Source organism: Marmota marmota, unplaced genomic scaffold (assembly GCF_001458135.2).
Source record: "Marmota marmota marmota unplaced genomic scaffold, marMar, whole genome shotgun sequence".
NCBI classification, from domain to species: Eukaryota; Metazoa; Chordata; class Mammalia; order Rodentia; family Sciuridae; genus Marmota; species Marmota marmota.
The window spans coordinates 30632530-30652840 of NW_026000082.1; the positions used below are offsets into that span (position 1 = coordinate 30632530).

The 20311-nt window shown below is 39.6% G+C and overlaps 1 protein-coding gene across 5 annotated transcripts in view; it reads right to left on the reverse strand.

The window, feature by feature from the left end:
- The window catches only part of Zbtb8a (zinc finger and BTB domain containing 8A), a 49174-nt gene extending 32062 nt beyond the window's left edge, over nt 1-17112 (reverse strand). Inside the window, exons 1-5 of one of the 5 annotated variants that reach the window (XM_048815824.1) lie at nt 16717-17112; nt 15826-15942; nt 11364-11440; nt 10421-10524; nt 388-450 (exon numbers count right to left, since the gene is read on the reverse strand). The gene's annotated coding sequence lies outside the window, so the exon portion shown is untranslated. Of the gene's footprint in view, nt 1-387; nt 451-7590; nt 7633-10420; nt 10525-11363; nt 11441-15825; nt 15943-16716 lie in introns of those variants that run through there. The other 4 variants (XM_048815823.1, XM_048815825.1, XM_015485323.2 and 1 more) reach the window with 4 other exon arrangements.
- Between the last annotated feature and the right edge of the window lie 3199 nt (nt 17113-20311).

A 20311-nucleotide genomic window follows, 5' to 3' on the forward strand; every position in this document is an offset into this window, starting at 1 on the left:
AGAAGTCATAGGAATCTGTGCTGTCACTCAATGCCATTCAAACCCTGCAGTGTCATCAGGACAGTGCAAGTGTGCAGTCTGCTCACTGTGCCCATGGCTTCAAATTAGCAAATGCAAAACTGAGATAAAGGATTTTGTACAATGTCAGAACATGGAACTGGTATCAGCTGAGCACAGTGGTGTATGCCTACTCAGAAAGCTGAGGCAAGTGGATTGCAAGTTCAAGGCCAGCATGTGCAACTTAGTGAGACCTGTCGCAAAATAAAAAATAAAAAGGATGGGGGATGTATCTCAGTGGTTAGCGTGCTTGTCTATCACATACGAGACTCTGGGTTCAATCTCCTAAACTAATAAAACAAAACAAAACAAAACAAAATTAATAGATACCTTATAAGAATTTTTTCTTTTGCATGCTGGGCAAGTGCTCTACCACTGAGTTACACCCCAGTCCTGTAAGGATGTTAAAGAATGATGTAGTCAGTGGGGAATGAAATAAACAAATTATATGGTTATACAGTGTGCATATGCAAATTTCTAACAATGAATCTCACTATTATATATAATTATAATGCACCAATAAACACACACACACACATGCACACACACACAAATAATATAGTTAGTCTACCTGCTTTAAAAGTGTATCCTGTTGGGGCTGGGGTTGTAGGTCAGTGGTAGAGCACCTGTCTAGCATGTGTGAGGCACTGGGTTTGACTCTCAGCACTGCATATAAATAAATAAAATAAAGGTTCACCGACAACTTAAAAAATTTTTAAACTGTATCTTGTTGGATATGAAACCTAAATGCAGTACATAACTCTCTAGGCATGTCTCAAAACACAAATTATTTACATCATGAGACACCAAATAACTATTTATACCTAAAAACATTTCAGTACTTAAAAACAGCCTGGGATTCAAGTATACCAGAATCCTGGACCACTAAAACCTTGTACTACAATTACATGCAATTCCAAACACTATCTATATACTAAAAATCCCATATTATTCATGTCCACTATAGCCAATAACATACACCCAGGTGCCTCCTGGAGCACTCCACTTGCATTCATTCAATTAGTAACATCCGCGCAATTTAAGAGGCTCTGGGCATCCTAACATGACTGAGACAAGCTCTCATTCTAAAAAAGGAAAACAAAGTTAAAACAAGTTGGTGCAACATCATGAATGGCACAGCTGAAGTGTTTAGGGGGCACAAAGAAGGGAAGGGGCAGAAAAGGTGTGGGTTGAATTGTAACCCCAGAAATGATATGCAAAAGTCCTAACCCCTGACACCTAGGGATATGAACTTATTTGTAAGTAAAGTCTCTGCAAATACAATTAAGTTCAGCTGGGTACAGGGGTGCACGCCTGTAATCCCAGCAGCTTGGGAGGCTGAGGCAGGAGGATTGCAAGTTAAAGCCAGCCTCGGCAATTTAGCGAGGACCTAAGAGTTCAGCAAGACCCTGTCTCTAAATAAAATACAAAATAAGGCTAGGGATGTGGCTCAGTGGTCTAGTGCCCCTGAGTTCAATCCCCGGTAACAACAACAACAAATATATATATATATGAAATCAAGTTCATATGGAACTCAATTAAGGTGGGCCGCTAAAGCCACCAACTAGGTCCTGGAGACATGAAGACATAGAGAAGACAAAGGAGGGAGATGGCCGAATAAGACAGAAGCAGAGATTGGAGTGACACCGTAGAAAGGCAAGGAGCATCAAGAACAGCTGACAGGGGGCTGGGGATGTGGCTCAAGCGGTAGCGCGCTCGCCTGGCATGCGTGCGGCCCGGGGTTCGATCCTCAGCACCACATACAAACAAAGATGTTGTGTCTGCCGATAACTAAAAAATAAATATTAAAAATTCTCTCTCTCTCCACCCCCCTCTCTTTAAAAAAAAAAAAAAAAAAAAAAGAACAGCTGACAGCCACAGAAGCAGGCAGAGGCCAAGAGTCTCTCCAGAGCCCTCAGAAGGAGCATGGCCCCTGCTGACCCCTTGATTTCACACTTCTAGCCTCCAGAACTGAAGAAAAAATAAACTGATATTGTTTTAAGCCATCTGGTTTGTGATAATTTGTTACAGCAGCACTAGGAAACTAATACAGAAAGCTTCTAGGTGAGGTGAGCCTGGAGTTGAAGCTGGAAAGGCAAGCAGGTTTTCACCAAGAGAAAGGAACGACATTCTAGGCAGAGATCATTTGAGCAGAGGTGAGCAGTCATCAAACAGATGGGCGTGTTCAGAAAACAGAAAGTATGCTGCTCAGTGTGGCCAGGGCACCCAGTGCAAGAGATGGAGAAAGTGGAGGTGATACAGTGTGTTTGCCTTGTTACAGAGTTTGGACTTAACCCTGTACATGCTGGGGGCCATTAAATGGTTTTTGTGTAGAGGAGAGAGGCAACTTGGTATTTGATCAGACAGCAGAGTCAGAACACAGCAGTAAGACCCGGAAGAAGGCAGCAGTAATGCAGGTGAAAAAGGTAGGGTAGAAAGGAGTCAAGGAGGCAGAATGAGCAGGGCTTGGAAGTAATAGAAATAACAATGGACAAACAACAGGGGATATGAGATCAAATTAGTGGATTTAAACCCTGCTCTGCGGCAGTCTACACTACCATCTCCTCACTGGCAAGTAAGAGAGCTAAGACTACTGCACCGGAGGGGACTAGAAAGACTCTAGGAGACATTGCAACTGCAAATAGGCAACAGGCACCTGGTTTAATGTAGCTGCCTGTGAGCTGCTGCCATTATTATGGATCACCAAAAGATGCGGAAGATATTTCAAACTCAATGTGTTCCTTAGTATTGCTAAACATATTATTGCTGCCTTTTCTGATCCCTGAAATGACTTCTTCATATTTTTTTGTTTGTTTGTTTGTTTTGGTATTGGGAATTGAACCCAGAGGCACTTCACCACAGAGCTATAGCCAACCCTTTTTTATTTTGAGACAAGGTCTAAGTTGCTGAGGTTCTCAGCAAAATTGCCCAGGCTAGCCTCAAACTTGTAATCTCTAACCTCAATCTCCTAAATGCTGGGATTACAGGTGTATACCACCACGCCCAGCAGCTCAAAAGATTTTATTTTACTTTTTAAAAATCTTTTTAGTCATCGATGGACCTTTCTTTATTTATTTATATGTGGTGCTGAGAATTAAACCCAGGGCCTCATATGTACCAGGCAAGCGCTCTGCCACTGAGCCACAACGCCAGCCCCTCAAAAGATTTTAATAAGTGACAATCTGAGTTTGGTGAGACAGCATTATCCTACAGCTAATAAGGAAGGGTGTAGTTGTTATATATCTAGAAGTTGTTTTGGTATTCCCATTTAAAGATCTATAAAAATATTTACATCCTTGGTCCAAAACTTCTAAATCTGGGAAATTATTTTAAGAAAACATAAAGGCAGTCAAAGTATGTTTATTATAAAGTTACCTATAATCTCAAAAGTTAGGGAAATTCTGAATATTTATTGGGCATATACTTTTTTTAAAAATACTTAATTTTTTAGTTATAGGTGGACACAATATTTTATTTTATATTTATGTGGTGCTGAGGATCGAACCCAGTGCCTCATACATGCTAGGAGAGCGCTCTTCCTCTGAGCCACACCTCAGCCCCTGGGCATATACTTTAAAAAAAATTTTTTTTAATTATAGATGGACACAACACCTTTATTTTATTATTTTTATGCAGCACTTAGGATCAAACCCAGTGCCTCACATGTGCTAGGCAAGAGCTCTACCACTGAGCCACATCCCCAGCTATTAGGCATATACTTAAGTACTTTAAGTAATCCCCTCAAGTCTCCCTACAACTATGAAGTACAGAGTAAGAATATCCCCATTTTTTTAAAAGAATTTTTTTAGTTGTAGATGGACACAATATCTTTATTTTATTTGTTCATTTTTTATGTGGTGTTGAGGATCGAACCCAGTGCCTCACATGTACGAGGCATGAGCTCTACCACTGAGCTACAACCCCAGCCCACAATATCCCCATTTTACAGATGAAGAAGCAAAAGTTCAGAGGGTAAACTTGTCTGAGGACATCCAACCAACAGATAGTGAAGAAAAGATCCGAACCCAGGCAGTTTTACACCAGAATCTCACCATTTTTTCTTTCTTTCCTTTTTGCAGTACTGGGGATTAAATCCAGAGTCACTTTACCTCTTAGCTACAAACTCAGTTCCTCCTCTTCTTTTTTTTTTTTTTTTTTTGATACCAGGGATTGAACTCAGGGATGCTTAACCACTGAGTCACATCCCAGCCCTTTTTTGTATTTTATTTAAAGACAAGGTCTTGTTGAGTTGCTAAATTGCTGAGGTCATTTTTGAACTTGTAATCCTTCTGCCTCAGACTCCTGAACCTCTGGGATTACAGATGTATGCCACTGCGGCCAGTTCTTATAAGCATTTTAAAGGCAGAAACAGTCACACTTACTTTATGTACTTATTTATTTATTTTTGCCGTACTAGGGATTGAACCCAGGGACATATTCTCATTGAGCTACAACCCTACCCTTTTTCAGTTTTTGAGATAGGGTCTCGCTACATTGCCCAGGGCTGGTCTCCAACTTCTCATCCTCCTGCCTCAGTTTCTGAGTAGCTAGGATTATAGGAGTGTGCCACTGCAACCAGATCATTTTATTTTTCAAATATTTACTCTAGGATATAGAATCTGTCTACAATCTGTTCTGAATAAAAGCTTATTGGTGATAAAACATGTCTATCTCAGCCCAAAGTCCAGCATCCTAATAGAAGCATTCCTAGTAAAGTCAGCAACAAGACAAGGAGGCCCACTGTCACCTATGCAGCACATTAGCCAATAGAATCAGGATAGAGAGAGAAATTGGAAAAAGGACCACTGGAAAGTAGATGGTACCACTGTCATCATATACAGATAATAATAACAACAGACACCTGGACAATATCAAAGAATAAACTGCAAAACTATCACAACAAGAAGAGAATTCCCAAGAATAAAGTTATACAATATTAGAAATCAATAATTTTCATATACACAAAACCAGTACTAGATATAATGGGATAAAGGACTCCCATTTACAGCAACATCGACAATATGAAATGAGGTCTGGGGATGTGGCTTTAGTGCCCCTGGGTTCAATGCCATCCCCCCAGAAATCAATATATAAAAAAAAAGTGGCTGGGCATGGTGGCTCACGCCTGTAATCCCATCAGCTCAGAAGGCTAAGACAGGAGGATTGAGTTCAAAGCCAGACTCGGCAACAGTGAGATGCTAAGCAACTCAGTGAAACCCTGTCTATAAATAAAATACAAAATAAGGCTGGGGATGTGGCTCACTGGCCAAGTACCCCTGAGTTCAATCCCTGGTACCCTCCCCCCAAAAAGTGCACATACACACACACATAAATATAAAATGAGGTGAGCAGGATGTAATTAAGGGGTAGAACACATGCTTAGCACACATGAAAAGTACTCAATCCCTAGCACCCCCCCAAATATATGTATATAATTATAATATAAATATATGTATCTATACCACACACATATACATACCATGAATAAATTTATATAATAATACTAAAAGAAGTATTTGGGGCTTGAGGTTATTCACCTTCATGAAGGGATTAATGCCCGGACTGGTTACTTCTCTCAGAAGTGAGTGAGTTTTGCTCTCATTTTTGAAAATGAGTTTGGCTTCCTCAGTTCTCCCTTGCTTTCTCTCTCTCTACGTGACCCTCTACCCTTCTGTTATGTTATGACACAGAATAGGACCCTCACCACATGCCCTTTGACTTCCCAGACTCCAGAACTGTGAGTCAAAATTAACTTCTATTGTTCATAAATCATCTAGTCTCAGGTATTCTGTTACAGCAACAGAAAATAGACTAAGACATGTTAGAACAATTTTTAGCCTTCTGGGGAAAAAAAAGTATGCTTTATTTGCACGGCCAACCTCATAACAGGATAAATTCCATATGGCTCAAAGACTTAAGTATGAAAAAAAACCCACAAAAGTTCTCAAAGAAAATATGGAAGAATGTATAAACTTAAGAGTATAAAAGGCCTTCATAAACCTGACTCAAAATACAGAAGATATAAAAGAAAGATATATATATATACATACACACACACACACACACACATATATTTGATTACAAAAAGATGAAACTTCTACAGGGTGGAAATTACCATAAGCAAAGGCAAAAGATAAATGACAAAATGCAAAAATGCAAGACAAGAGGGTAATCTATATAATATATATCAAGCTTTTAAGAAATTGATAAGAAAAATAATAATAATCTTAAAAAATAGGACAAAGGACAGTTTGCAGAAAAAAATACAAATGTCTCTTAATCATATTATTAAAGGATGCTCAACCTCCCTCATAAAAATATAAACACAAATGAAAACTACACTGATGGGTCATTTTTCCCTCTATTCATTAAACATCTGAAAATTTGGCTGGGAAGAGAGCACTTGCCTAGCATGCATGCAGCTCTGGGTTTGATCCCCAGCAGTGCAAACAAACAAAATCCAAAATTTGATAATATTGACAAAGCTTTGGGAAAACACTCAGTCATTGCTCTCTATCTCTGGCACTCTCAGTCACTGATGTGGAAATACAAAGTGGTACAAGCCCAAGGAGAGCAATTTGGCAATAACTCTCAAAATTACAAATGCACATAATCTCTGACCCAGCAATTTCACTTCTGGGAATTTGTCTCTACAAGTATGCTACCACATGATCAAAATGACATATGAATATGGTTATTCACTGCAGCACTGTTTGTAATACCAAAACATCCATCAAGCTGGGCATGGTGGCACATGCCTGTAATCCTAGTGGCTAGTGGCTAAGAAAGATCACAAATTTGAGGCCAGCTTCAGCAACATGTCTCAAAATAAACAACAACAACAACACAAAAAGAAAGGGCTAGGGATGTAGCTCAGCGATAAAGCACCCCTGGTGCTTTCAATTTCTTGTACTGTGGAAAAAAAAAAGTGTCCATCAAAAGAGGATCGTTAAAACAATTATGCTACATCCATATGATGAAATATTAACAACTCTAAGTAAGGATAAAAAACACTACTGATATAGAAAGATGGCTATGATACATAATCTTTAAAAAGGCAAAGTATAAAACAATACATGTGTCTATGTATGTGTAAAATAAGGTTAAAAAAAAATTGGGAGCTAGGGCTATAGCTCAGTGGCAGAGTGCTTACCTAGCATGCGTGAGGCATTGGGTTTGATCCTCAGCACCACATAAAAATAAAGAACAAATAAAATAAAGGCCTTCTGTCCATCTACAACTACAAAAAAAATTTTTTTTTAAAAATTGGAAACTCTCCAAGGGTTAACCAAAAAACCCAGAATAGTAGCTGACTGTTGGGGCCTGGGAGACAGGAGATAAGAATGGGATAGAGACTTTATGCATTATTTTTAAAATATTTTTTGAGTTCTGAATCATATGAATATATTCAGAAATAAAGTATTTTAAGTTTGTCAAATAAATCAGTGAAGTATTAACTATCAGTCTCATACTTAACCAGATCCAGCCTACAATGCAAGATTAAAATATGTTACCAGCCATAACGGTGCATACCTGTAATCCCAGCAAATTCGGAGGATGAGGCAGGAGGATGGAAAATTCCAGCCCTGCCTCAGCAACTTAGCGAGGCCCCATCTTAAAATAAAATGAAGTAAATAAATAAAGGTCTGGGGATGTAGCTCAGTGTTAAAGTGCTGCTGGGTTCAATCCACAGTACCCAAAAGAAAAAAGAAAAAAAAAATTATTAAAATATCCTGTGAGCTCCCAGAGTGATACAAGTCTGTTTCTTTACTTAAATCAAGATTCATGCACTACATGAAAACAAGTTGACCTTCAGTTGTGAAAAGTAAAGAAGCTGTATTCCTATTGGGAGAGAGAGAGTAATGGGATGGGGTCACAAGCAATGCGGGAGAACTATTTCCAGCTGAATAGCTCTTTTATTTTCTAGTGTGATTATCAATCTGGTTAATGGCCTGATGGTAGGCATGGAAAGGAAGAACAGTCACAAACAGTCAATGGTAAATAAATCCATGGGCTTTGATGGCTGGCTGACTGTGGAAAGCTAAACAGATATAAAAAGACAATAGGGGCCAGGCATGGTGGTGAACACCTGTCATCCCAGCAGCCTGGGGAGGCTGAGGCAAGGAATTTCGAGTTCAAAGCCAGCCTCAGCAATATCGAGGCTCAGTAAGACCCTGTCTCTAAATAAAATACAAAATAGAGTTGGGGATGTGGCTCAGTGGTTGAGTGCCCCTGAGATCAATCCTCAGTGCCAAAAAAAAAAAGACAACAGGGGCTGTGGTTGTAGCTCAGTAGCAGAGTGCTTGCCTAGCACAGGTGAGGCACTGGGTTCCACCCTTAGCACCACATAAAAAACAAATAAAACAAGACATTCTCTGAAATCTTGGACAATTAAAAATAAAAAGACAACAGTATCTTTTAAAGCCTAGGTGTTCAGTGGTAGCACTAAAAATCGGAAAGTCCAGAAGAAATGGCTTAGAGGAAAAGCAATGCCGGTTGTAAGTGCATTTGAGGTGAGAGGAAAATCAGTTTGAGGTGGCTGGAAAGCCACTGGAAATGCTGATCTGAAATTCAGAGGGACAGTCAGACTTGAAGACAGGTGCAAGAGACATCTACAGATAGTGATTGGGCTGTTAGCCGGGATGAAGGGGCTGAGTGGAAACAAGCGCTAAGATGAGAAACTGGAGGATCGCCCATGGCCACGGAGTAGGATGGGCAGGAGAAGCCAGCATCACAGAGAATTATAGGCAGAATTAGGAGAGCTTTGTGACATGTTAGTGAGGGGTGGGAGTTTTAAGAAAGACACAGTGTAAGGGCTAAAGGGTTGAGGGACAATAAAAACAGTAGCAGTGTTCATGGTCTCATTTAATCCTCACATATAGCAATGAGTCAGGTAGATGGTATTATCACCCCCCTATTTTACAGAACAGGCCATTAACCCAGACAATGACTCCAAAGTTGCATGACATAACTTTGGGAGATCAGAATTCTGATGCTATTTCGCTATTTTTTACACTAACTTAGCTATATGTCTGTAAGGCAAGTAACTGCCTCTTAAGGCTTCATTTCCTTCCTGGCATATTGAAAGGATTGGTGTAGATCATCTTCAGTTCTTTGCAACGTGAGTCTTGGATTAAGACAGAATGAAAGAAGTTCATACACAAGAGAGAGACCATGAATTAAAAATCTAGCCCACATTCAGAAAAATATGCTACTTTTTTTTGGGGGGGGGGATGGGTACTAGGGATTGAACACAGGTGCACTTAACCATTGAGCCACACCCCCAGCCCTTTTTATTTTTTATTTTGAGATAGGGTCTTGCTAAAATTGCTTAGGGCCTTGATACGTTGCTGAGGCTGGCTTTGAACTCACAATCCTCTTGCCCCAGCCTCCAAGCTTCTGGAATTATGGGTATAAACCATGGGGCCCAACATTATGCTACATTTCTTTTAAGAGATCAGTGACAGGCTGGGGATGTAGCTCAGTGGTAGAGCGCTTGTCCAGCATGCATAAACTCTGAGTTCAATTCCCAGTACCTGCCCCCACCCACTAAAAAAAGAAAGGAGGTTTATCAAACTGGGTTCAGGAAGCTGAAGCAGGAGGACTTCGAATTCAAGTCCAACCTGGAAAACTTAGCAAGACCCTGTCTCAAGAAAAAAAAGTCCAGAGAACAGGGGAGCTGGTAGTGAAGGCTAGCAGGTATTAGGACTTGGGTGCATCCCCAGATCCATAAGAAGAGATTAAGAAGAGGCTGGGATTGTGGCTCAGCGGCAGAGCACTCGCCTAGCACGGGCGGAACCCATGTTCGATCCTCTGAACCACATAAAAATAAAGGCATTGTTTTGTGTCCATCTACACTCAAAAAAAAAATATATATATATATATTAAAAAAAAGAGATATAAGACATTAGTCAAGATAAATTATCCTTAAAACATTTTTTTACAATAAAATCAGCTTAGATTTTATTGTTAAATAAATCCGAATGATAAATATTATAAGTTTTTTCTTCTTTTTTTGAGACAAAGTCTTGCCTAGTCTGTCTCAAACTTCCTGCCTCCATTGCCTGAGTAGCTGAGACTACAAGCATGCACCATCCCCACCCCCCGCTAGAATGCTGAATGTCTGATCCAGTGTATTTCCAAGCAATAAATTCATTTATATCTATAGTTACAAAAAAGTTGTGTATGTGTGTGAGGTGTAATATTTAATATTTAAGTGAGGTATAATAACAAGAATTATAAATTTTCATTTGTGGGTTGAAAATGCTGCAGCATGTCCTTAGCATACTCAAGACCTTGGGTTCAAACCCCAGTACCAAAAATTTATTTATATATATCTTTCTATATATATTTTCCCACATACCTGGAAATTTATGAATGCTGTTGTTGAACCCTGTTAAATCAGTCGAATGAAGTAAAAAAAGTAAAGATTCCAAGTGAAACAAAGTCTGTATGTGGAGAACTGTCCTGTAGAGAGAGAAAAGAGCTAGTTATAATGTACTTTTATAATAAGAGAAACATCTATTAAAATACATATTTATTTAAATAAATTATATGGGAGCATCTATAAGATATCATTTTTCAGCATGTAAAAATAGATAATCTGGCATAGATTATTATTGGAAAAATCATCTGGTCATCAATTTGTTCACTGAGATTAAACATATATATGTATGTGTATATTTACCCTCAATATTGAAGTGTACAAAAGAGATATATACAATATTGAATAAATTATGACAAATTGAAAGCAAACACTTTTTAAAATTTTTTTTTTAGTGTCGATGGACATAAAACTTCATTTATTTATTTATTTACTTACTTATTTATTTTATGTGGTGCTGAGGATCGAACCCAGTGCCTCCTGCATGCAAGTCAAGCACTCAACCACTGAGCTACAAACCCAGCCCCTAAAGCACTTTTTAACTTTTACAATAAAATAAATTTCTTAAGATGACAGACTTTTCAAAGGCAGGACAGCAGATACCACCAAAACAAAACATTAAGTCCTCTTGCCCTTTTCCTTCAAGTGGCATCAGCATGATTTACAAGAGAACAGAATACAATAGCTTTAAGGATTCAACTTGAAAAATTCAACATATCTTAAAAGCAGTATAATTCTGAGGGAAGTAGGAAAAAAAAGTTCTATTCTATATGGTTCAGAATGCCTACTAGTCACTCAGATCTTTCATATAACTCTTTCAATTTGCCAGACTGTACCAGAGTGTACCACGTTTTGCAACTACAGATATGATAAGCAATGTTGTTTTAGAAAGCAGTTTCACCCAGGAAGGAGTTGTACACACCTGTAATCCCAGTGACTCCAGAGGCTGAGGCAGGAGGGCTGTAAATTTGAGGCCAGCCTGGGCAATTAAGCAAGGTTCTGTCTCAAAATAAAATAAAAAGGGATAGGGTATAGCTGAGTGGTTCTATCCAAACCTTTCCATAACAAAGAAAAAACATTCTAATTTTTGCATGGATCATTATGGTTTTGTTAATGTAGAGTTCTTTATTTCCATAAGCACTGGAAAAATGAATTTGATGTAAACCAATTAGTTAAGCTAAGAATTCTCACCAAAATAATGTTGACTGCATTCATAGAATCACTTTTTTTTTTTTTTTTTTTGGTGGTAGGGAATGAACCTGTGGTGTTATACCAGTGAAAAACATCCTCACCCCTTTTTAAATTTTGAGACAGGATCTCACCAAGTTTCTGGGTTGGCCAGAACTTATGGTCCTCCTGCCTTCACCTCCTGAGTCATTGGGATTACAGGTATCACTCTTTTTTTTTTTTTTAAATACTTTTTTTTAGTTGTAGTTGAACAAAATACCTTTTATTTTTTTAATGTGGTGCTGAGGATCAAACTCAGCACCTCACACATGCTAGGCAAGTGCTCTACTGCTGAGCCACAACCCCCAGCCCCCAGGTATCACTTTTTATAATAATTTTTTCAAATTACAAAAATATTATGTGCTTATAAAAATACAATCAAGTATTAAAAAAGCCAGTTGAAAATTTAAAATTTTTGAAATTTTTAAATAAACAATTTATTTTTATTTTATTTTGGTACCAGAGATTGAATCCAGGGGTGCTTAACCACTGTGCCACATCCCTCAGCCCTTTTTTTTATTTTGGGACAGGGTCTCACTAAGTTGCATAGGGCTTCACTAAGTTGCTTAGGGTCTTGCTAAATTGCTGAGGCTGGCTTTGAATTTGCAATTTTCCTGTGTCAGTTTGCTAAGCCCCCTGGAATTACAAGCATGTGCCACTGTATCTGGTTGAAATAAACAATTTATAATGATAATTTTAAAATAATTTTACAAATAATTTATTACTTTATAATTTATAATTAGTTATAATTATTATTTATGGGGTATAAACTGATGTTATGTTTTTGCAATCACAGTTGTAACAAGTATTGTTATTTCAAAAAGCAGTTTCAGGGCTGGGGTTGTGGCTCAGTGGAAGAGCGCTTGCCTAGCATGTGTGAGGCACTGGGTTCAATTCTCAGCACCACATACAAACAAATAAATAAATACATAAAGGTCCATCAATAACTAAAAAATAAAATAAAATAAAAAGGAATTTCAGCTAGGAAGGAGTTGTGGTGCATGCCTGTAATCCCAGTGACTGGGAAGGATGAGGCAGGAAGGATGAGGCTAGTCCTGAACTTGCAATCTTCCTGTCTCAGTCTCCCTGATTGCTGGGATTCCAGAGGTGCATCACCATGCCCCACAGAATCTGCCCCCCCCCCTTTTTTTAGTACCAAGGATTGAACTCAGGGGCAAATCCCAGCCCTTTTTTGTATTTTATTTAGAGACAGGGTCTCACTAAGTTGCTTAGGACCTCACTAAATTGCTGAGGCTGGCTTTGAACTTACAATGCTCCTTGCCTCAGCCTCTTGAGCCACTGAGATTACAGGTGTGCACCACCATGCCCAGCCATTTCCCTCTTTTCAAAGGCTAAATAATATTTCATTGTGCACTCAATATCACACGTTCTTTATCCATTCAACTTTGATGGGCACTCAGGCCAACATGGGAATGCATGAAATGACTTTTAATTGAGATCCTGAAAACACCACCAGAGAAAAGTAGAACTATTCAAATATTTTTTCATCTACTTTCTCTAATAAAAACAAAGACACCAATTACCTATTCCTGAGGGAGTCTGAATTCTGGCAACTCAAAACTGTTCAAAACACTGCTGACACAGAGGTTTGGGAAACAATTTCTAAGTATCAACCAATAGAGAAAGTAGACAAGATGATCAGAGCATTCCACAAAACGTAATGGGATTTCTTCTTGGATTGGCAAAGGTTATTAGGGGAAAACAAACTAACAAAAACTCCATCAATGTCTCTACAGCTGGGAATAATATGAGAAACAAAATGAATCTTTTTTAAAATTTAGTGCTGGGGCTCGAACCCAGTGCTTGAACCCAGTACCTGCTAGGCAAGCACTATGACACAGAGCTACATTCCAGCCCCAAAAAGAACTTTAAATAAAAAGTCAAAAGCAGAGGGCTGGGGATATAGCTCAGTTGGTAGAGTGCTTGCCTCACAACACAAGGCCCTGGGTTCAATCTCCAACACCCTCAAGAAAGGGTTGAAGGGGCTGAGGTTGTGCCTTAGAGGTAGAGCACTGGCCTAGCATGTGTGAGGCACTAGGTTCAATCCTCAACACCACATAAATATAAAATAAAGATATTGTGTCCACCTATCACTAAAAAATAAATATTAAAAAAAAGGGTTGAGAGGGCTGGGGTTGTGGCTGAGTAGTAAGTCGAGTGCTTGCTTAGTGTGAGGCACTGGGTTTGATCCTCAGAACACATAAAATAAATAAAGTTAAAAAAAAAAAAAAGCAAGCTGAGAGCAAAAGGTGGTAGAGGTGAGAAGCAACAAACCTCGGACATGGATTATCCACTGTGACATCTAGGTACAATAAGAAATAGAATTGGCTATGAAAGGGATTTTAGGAAGCGCCAACAATTAAAACAGCAGGATTCAATTTAAGGATAAACTAGGATTCTGCGGTTTCGGGGAACAAAATTAATGTATTTTTTTGGTGGTTGTTGTTCTGGGTTTTTGTTTTGGTTCCAGGGATTGAACCCAGGAGTCCTTAACCACGAAGCCACATCCCCAGCCCTTTTTAATATTTTATTAGAGACAGGGTCTGAGTTGCTTAGGGCCTTGTTAAGATGCTGAGGCTAAGTTTGAACTCGTGATTCTCCAGCCTCAGCTTCCCTAGTAGCTGGGATTACAGGCCACACCTTGCCATGCCAAAAGTTCATCTTTTACGAGTCCTAATGAGGCAAGAGGGCACTCAGAGAATGGTGTTACTTTGACAGCTCCACAACTTTGACAGTGTTACTTAAGAGCATATTAACTAGTTTGGTACTGGGTCTGCATGGTGGCCAGCAAAAACTAATTCTGTACCTTTTTAAGAGAACTGGTTGGGATTATGCATGCTAGGCCCTGGGTTCAATCCCCAGCACAGGATAGAGGGTGTGTAGAACTGGTTGTTGAACATTGTCTGTGCCCTTGACAGCTTTTACATGCTGGTGAAATTTCATTTTTAGGAATAATCACCAAGTTCTGCCCTGGAGGATATCAGAGTACCTTTGTGAATTCACACTAGCATCCTTTCTAACTTCCTATAGAAAGCTGAAAAGTACATTTCCCAGACTCCTTTGCAGTTAAGTTTTCCCATGTGAAATGGGGCCCATCAAGAAGAGTTATTCTGTTGCGATTTAGAAGACAAAAAAATCGAGGCAGGAACCATCTTTCCACAGTTGGGGCTGTCAATGCCAGCAAGCACATTTATGGAAATTTCATTGTCAAGAATTCCTTGGTTGTGAGGAGACAACTGTGACGAAGATGGCAATCACTATTTGGTGGGTGTTGAGGGGCAGCTGAGCAATAGCAGCTGATCCTCAACTGTTAGCAATGTCACTGACAGAATCCTGATTCCTTCCCTGGTGGGCCCATTAGGCAGTCTTGTTCTGGGATCATTTCTGAAGGCTTAACCTGGAGCCCCCTCTACACCAGGTCTTCTGATGATGTTACAAGCATCTAATTCTCTTTATCAAGTCCTCTTCTACTTAAGATACTAGAGTGGTTTCTGTTTTCTGCAGCTAGATCTAGACATTATATTGGTATCATCTACCTCAGTATTTAAGCAGGGGGGTGAGCGGTGACTGTGAGCTGCCAGTCAGGTAGCATACTCTGAGGTACACTTGGAATGAGACTGCCTGTGCGCAGATTCTGGCTCTCTAAGCACTAAAGGGGTGACCTGGAAGTTAGCTTTCCTGTGCCTTAGTTTCTTCATCTGTAAAATGGGGACAACTCAGAGATCTGTGAGACAGAGTAAATAAGAAGATAATCTAAATATAGTGCTTACAACAGTGCCCTGTTTATAACAAGCCCTAAATAAATGTTGGCTATTATCATCAGCATTATTATTATTAAATAAGCAAGCCACTTGAAAACACTGCTTTTACTTGGTAGAAAAGGCAAGCATTTTAGCATTTAAACACCACAAATTCCTTTTAGCTTTCAGAATGCTAATTTATACAGAGGTGAGCACAGCTGAGCACAGTAGCCTGCACCTGTAAACCCACTAGTCAGGAAGTTGAGGCAGGAGGATGGAAAGTTCAAGGCCTGGGTTGGTTTGCCAAAGTGTGCTCTGTTGATGAAAGGAAAATTGCAGATTCTGGAATAAAACTTTCCCCAACTATTCCGAAATTATAAGGATTTCATGTTGTACCTTATCCAACAGTGCCAGCAAGCAGGGGGATCTGAAGGTGACACAAAGCCTCTGCCAAACCCTCCATACTTCACATATGCAGCTGAGAGCCACAGAACTCAAAGCAGCAGGGATTTTCTGGAGAGCGAGAAAAACAATTATAAAAAACCTATTTCATCTTTTGATTCAATAACTAATTTACACTGTTCCAAACTCCATACAGCTATACCCAATTTCTTTTCCTATATTTTTTTAAAGAAAAAAACTGTTTATTCTATTTTTATGATGAGGACAGATATCCAAACTGAAAGGTGAGATACATTCATTCAATTTGTATTTATCGCCCAGTGTGGTGATGCACACCTGTAGTCCCAGTGACTCTGGAGATTGAGGCAGAAGGACTATAATTTGAGTCCAGTCTCAGCAACTTAGTGAGTCCTTAAGCAAATTAGCAAGACTATGACTCAAATTTTAAAAATAAATAAATAAAAAGAGTAAAGGGTGTAGTGTAGATCAATGGTAAAGTACCCCTGGGTTCAACCTCCTAGCACCAAAAAAAAAAAAAAAAAAATCAAGTATTTATTGGCTAGTGCACGCCTGTAATATCAGTTAATTAGGAGACTGAGGCAGAAAGTTCAATGCCAGCCTCAACTACTTAGTGAGATAATGCCTTAAAATAAAAAATAAAAAGGGATGGGGATGTAACTCAGTGGTAGAGCACCCCTAAATTCAATCCCCAGTACCACACACACGTACATAAGTGGCTTCCACCACTTATTTATTTATTGTACTGGGGATTGAACCCTGGGGTACCAGAATACTCTAAACTGTTCACTTTTAAAGGCTGAGTTGTATAGTATGTGAGTTAGATCTCAAAATAAATAGCTAAGCACTTGACACTCATTATCTTACTTCAGTCCTCACAATGGCCTCATGAGGTAAACACTGCTGCGATTCCCCCTGTACAGGTAAAGAAATTAAGGCAGAGAAGATTAAAATGACATCTTCAAAACTACACAATGAGCAAGTGAGCAGACTAGAATACAGGTAGACTGCCCCAAAGTCAACAAGCCTAAGTCTCACTCTCCTCTGCCCACCATAACACGTGCAAACACCTCGCACACTGCCTGCCATGTAGTTAGGGCTCAATGAATCATAGGTATTACTGAAATGATGATCCACCTTGCACACCCAAAAGGACCTGAGAAATATGGGAGGATGGAACCAGGGGGAGAGGCAAGGACAAGAAATACCAACATATATATATGTGTGTGTATGTGTGTGTGTGTGTGTGTAATAAGAACTGTAATGCATTCCGCTGTCATTTTTTTAATCAATTAAAAAAATAAAGAAATACCAACTTAAAGCCTAACGCAATTGTCGAAACAAGCAATGGTGAGGAATTTACTAAGACAATGGCAGTGAAGGCAGGAAAGTGCAAAAAGTAGAAAAAAAAAATGAAGTGTCCTCTACATCGGGGTCAGCTACAACATTCATATCTACGGGACTTTAACATAAATTAGATGCATCAAGAAAAGCTGATTTTCAAGGCTGGGGTTGCGGCTCAGTGGTAGACCACTTGCTAGCATGTGTAAGGCCCTGGGTTCAATCCTTAGCGCCACATAAAAATAAATAAAATAAAGGAATCATGGGGGCTGGGGATGTGGCTCAAACGGTAACACGCTCGCCTGGTGTGCGCGGGGCACTGGGTTCGATCCTCAGCACCACATAAAAAATAAGATAAAGATGTTGGGTCCACCGAAAACTGAAAAATAAATATTAAAAATAAATAAATAAATAAAGGAATCATGTTATTAAAAAAAAAGAAAGAAAGAGAGGCTTATTTTCAGAATACGTGACAGTCACAGAAATGGGTAATACATTTCAGATTTTGTTTCAGTTGATTTTGTAAGTTGAAACAGCAGTTACGGGGCTGGGGATGTGGCTCAAGCGGTAGCGCGCTCGCCTGGCATGCGTGCGGCCCGGGTTCGATCCTCAGCACCACATACAAAAACAAAGATGTTGTGTCCGCCGAAAACTGAAAAATAAATATTAAAAAAAAAAAAATTCTCTCTCACTCTCTCTCTCTCTCAAAAAAAAAAAAAGAAAAGAAACAGCAGTTAGACTAATTCACGTAAGACATCCGAAAGTCCAATGGAAACACTTTAAAGATCTCTAAGAGTTAAATATCTATTATAGATTTAAGAATATTACATAATTTAAGATTCCCATTAAGTTCAATGACCTTTAAAAAGGTGGTTGGAAAAAACAATTACATATTTTAGGAACCATTAAGTTTGAAGATCTTTGGAATAGAGAACAAAGACATGTTCTTCTCTGAGTAAACTGAAGAATTAAGTCTAGAAGACCACCTGTTTTTAGATAGACAGCATTAATCTAGAATTTACTGTGTCCCATCAGGGTCACTGAAATGAATCTCATTAGCCTCCTTAGCAAAAATTCCTGGATCAAAACTTTAGCTAATTGGAGCGGTCATTGTATTCTCTGGTGGATGAACATCTTTCGTAACTGGGAAGATTTAGAATTAAGTACTAAAACACTTAATAGCTATAGTTTACAAAATTCACATTACAACTTACTCCTCAATACAACAGTATTGAGGAGCCTTTAGAAGGTTGATAAGTCCTGGGGGTTGCCCTCATCTCATGGAGAGGAAGAATACCCTAATGAAAGGACTCAAGGACTCAGGAGTTAATTTGTCCCTTTTCATCCCTTCCCTCCCTTCTGCTATGTGAGGACACAGTATTCATCCTCTGGGAGAATGGAACAACAAGGTACCATTTTTGGAAGCAGAGGGCAGTCTTCACCTGACACAGATAGCACTGCCAAAGGCCTTGATCTTGAACTTCTGGGCATCCACAGCTGTTAAGTAATAAATTTCTCTTCCTTATAAATTACCTAGACTCAGGCATCTTATTGTAGCTGCACAAATGGACTAAGATAGGAAAGATCTAGAATTAAGTATAAAAACATTTAAAAGAATCAAAACCATAACTGGGAAAGCCTCGTTGAGATATTTGTCCAAAGCAGGTAACAGAGTCTCATGTGGGTGTCTGAGTGAAAAGTATTTCAAGCAAATGGAATGGCAAATGCAAAGGCCCTGAGGTGAACAGTTAAACATCAAAGGAGGGATGGGGAGAGCAATGGGAGATGGAGCCAAAAAGTGAGGGCAGATTATCAGAGGGTAGGACATGGTACAACCAGTTCCTGTAGGGCCTTGGAAACTATTAATGAGTCTTTGGCTTTTACTATGCATAAGATGGGGAGCAAATACTCAGTTTTGAGCAGAGAAGTAACAAAAACTTCCTTCCAGAGTTCAAAAAATTTATATCAAACCCTTTAAACATTAACGTACCATTATATCACTGAAAGCGTTAAACCTGCTAGAAACTGTTACATCCATCTGGGGTGGCACAAACCTGTAACCCACTTGGGAGGCTGAGTCTGGAGGATTGCAACTTTAAGACCGGTCTAGCAAACTGGCAAGACCTACCTCAAAATAAAAATTTTAGGGCTGGGGCTGTAGCTAAGTGGCAGACTATTTGCCTAGCATGTGTGAGGCACTGGGTTCGACCCTTAGCACCACATAAAAAGAAATAAAATAAAGGTATGCTGTTCATATACAACTGCAAAAAAATTTTTTTAATGAAAAATAAAAAATAATGAAAAATTTTAAAAAGGGACAGTGGTAAGAGTGCTTGCTTAGCATGTTGGAGGCCCACGGGTTCAATGCCCAGTATTGGGGGAAAAAAGTTTTATCTTAAAATAAGATTTGAATGATAAAGATTAGTTGAGGTTTTTAGAGCTTGGGGAGAATGCTCCTCGAAATGCACAGCACTAAGGAGGCCTGGGGAGGCTCAGCTCCTGGCCTAGGGGTGAATCTCCACCCTTAGCATATATTTCTTCCCCAAATAGAATAACCAATAGCCTGATTGGGTCGTTGTTTTATGTGAAATTAAATGTAGATTCCGTATATGTGAAAGCAGTCCGTTTACTACATAAAGTTCTGCAAATATAAAGGTTTATTAGGAATAGAGGTGATATTGGCGCGTGTGGTTTGGAGCCCACTAGGTGTGAATCCAATTCCAAACACGTCTTGGAAAGGTGTGGAATATGGCCACTGGTACAAAGATAAATAAGCACATCTGAACGGGAAGGGGGCCAAACCACTAATTTACAAAAGAGGCAGTCTCCCCAGGTGGGAGACGCGTGGGTTCGGTTCAGTCACGACACAAATATTCGGGGCTCTGTACTTAGGAGGTGTCGTGTTCTCCCTTCGGTTCTAAGCCCAGAACTGTCTTATCATGATATAAAACCACAGACTGGAGGACGCACGGAAAAACTCGGGCTGCCGCCCTGGCAGCTCTCTCTCCGGGCAGCGCCCAGCCCGGCGGCCGCCCGTCGCTGCGCCGGCAGCCGGAGCCGGCCGCCGCCGACCCTCCGAGTGCGCGGCGCCCGACGGCTCCAGACACGCCCGGCACCGTCC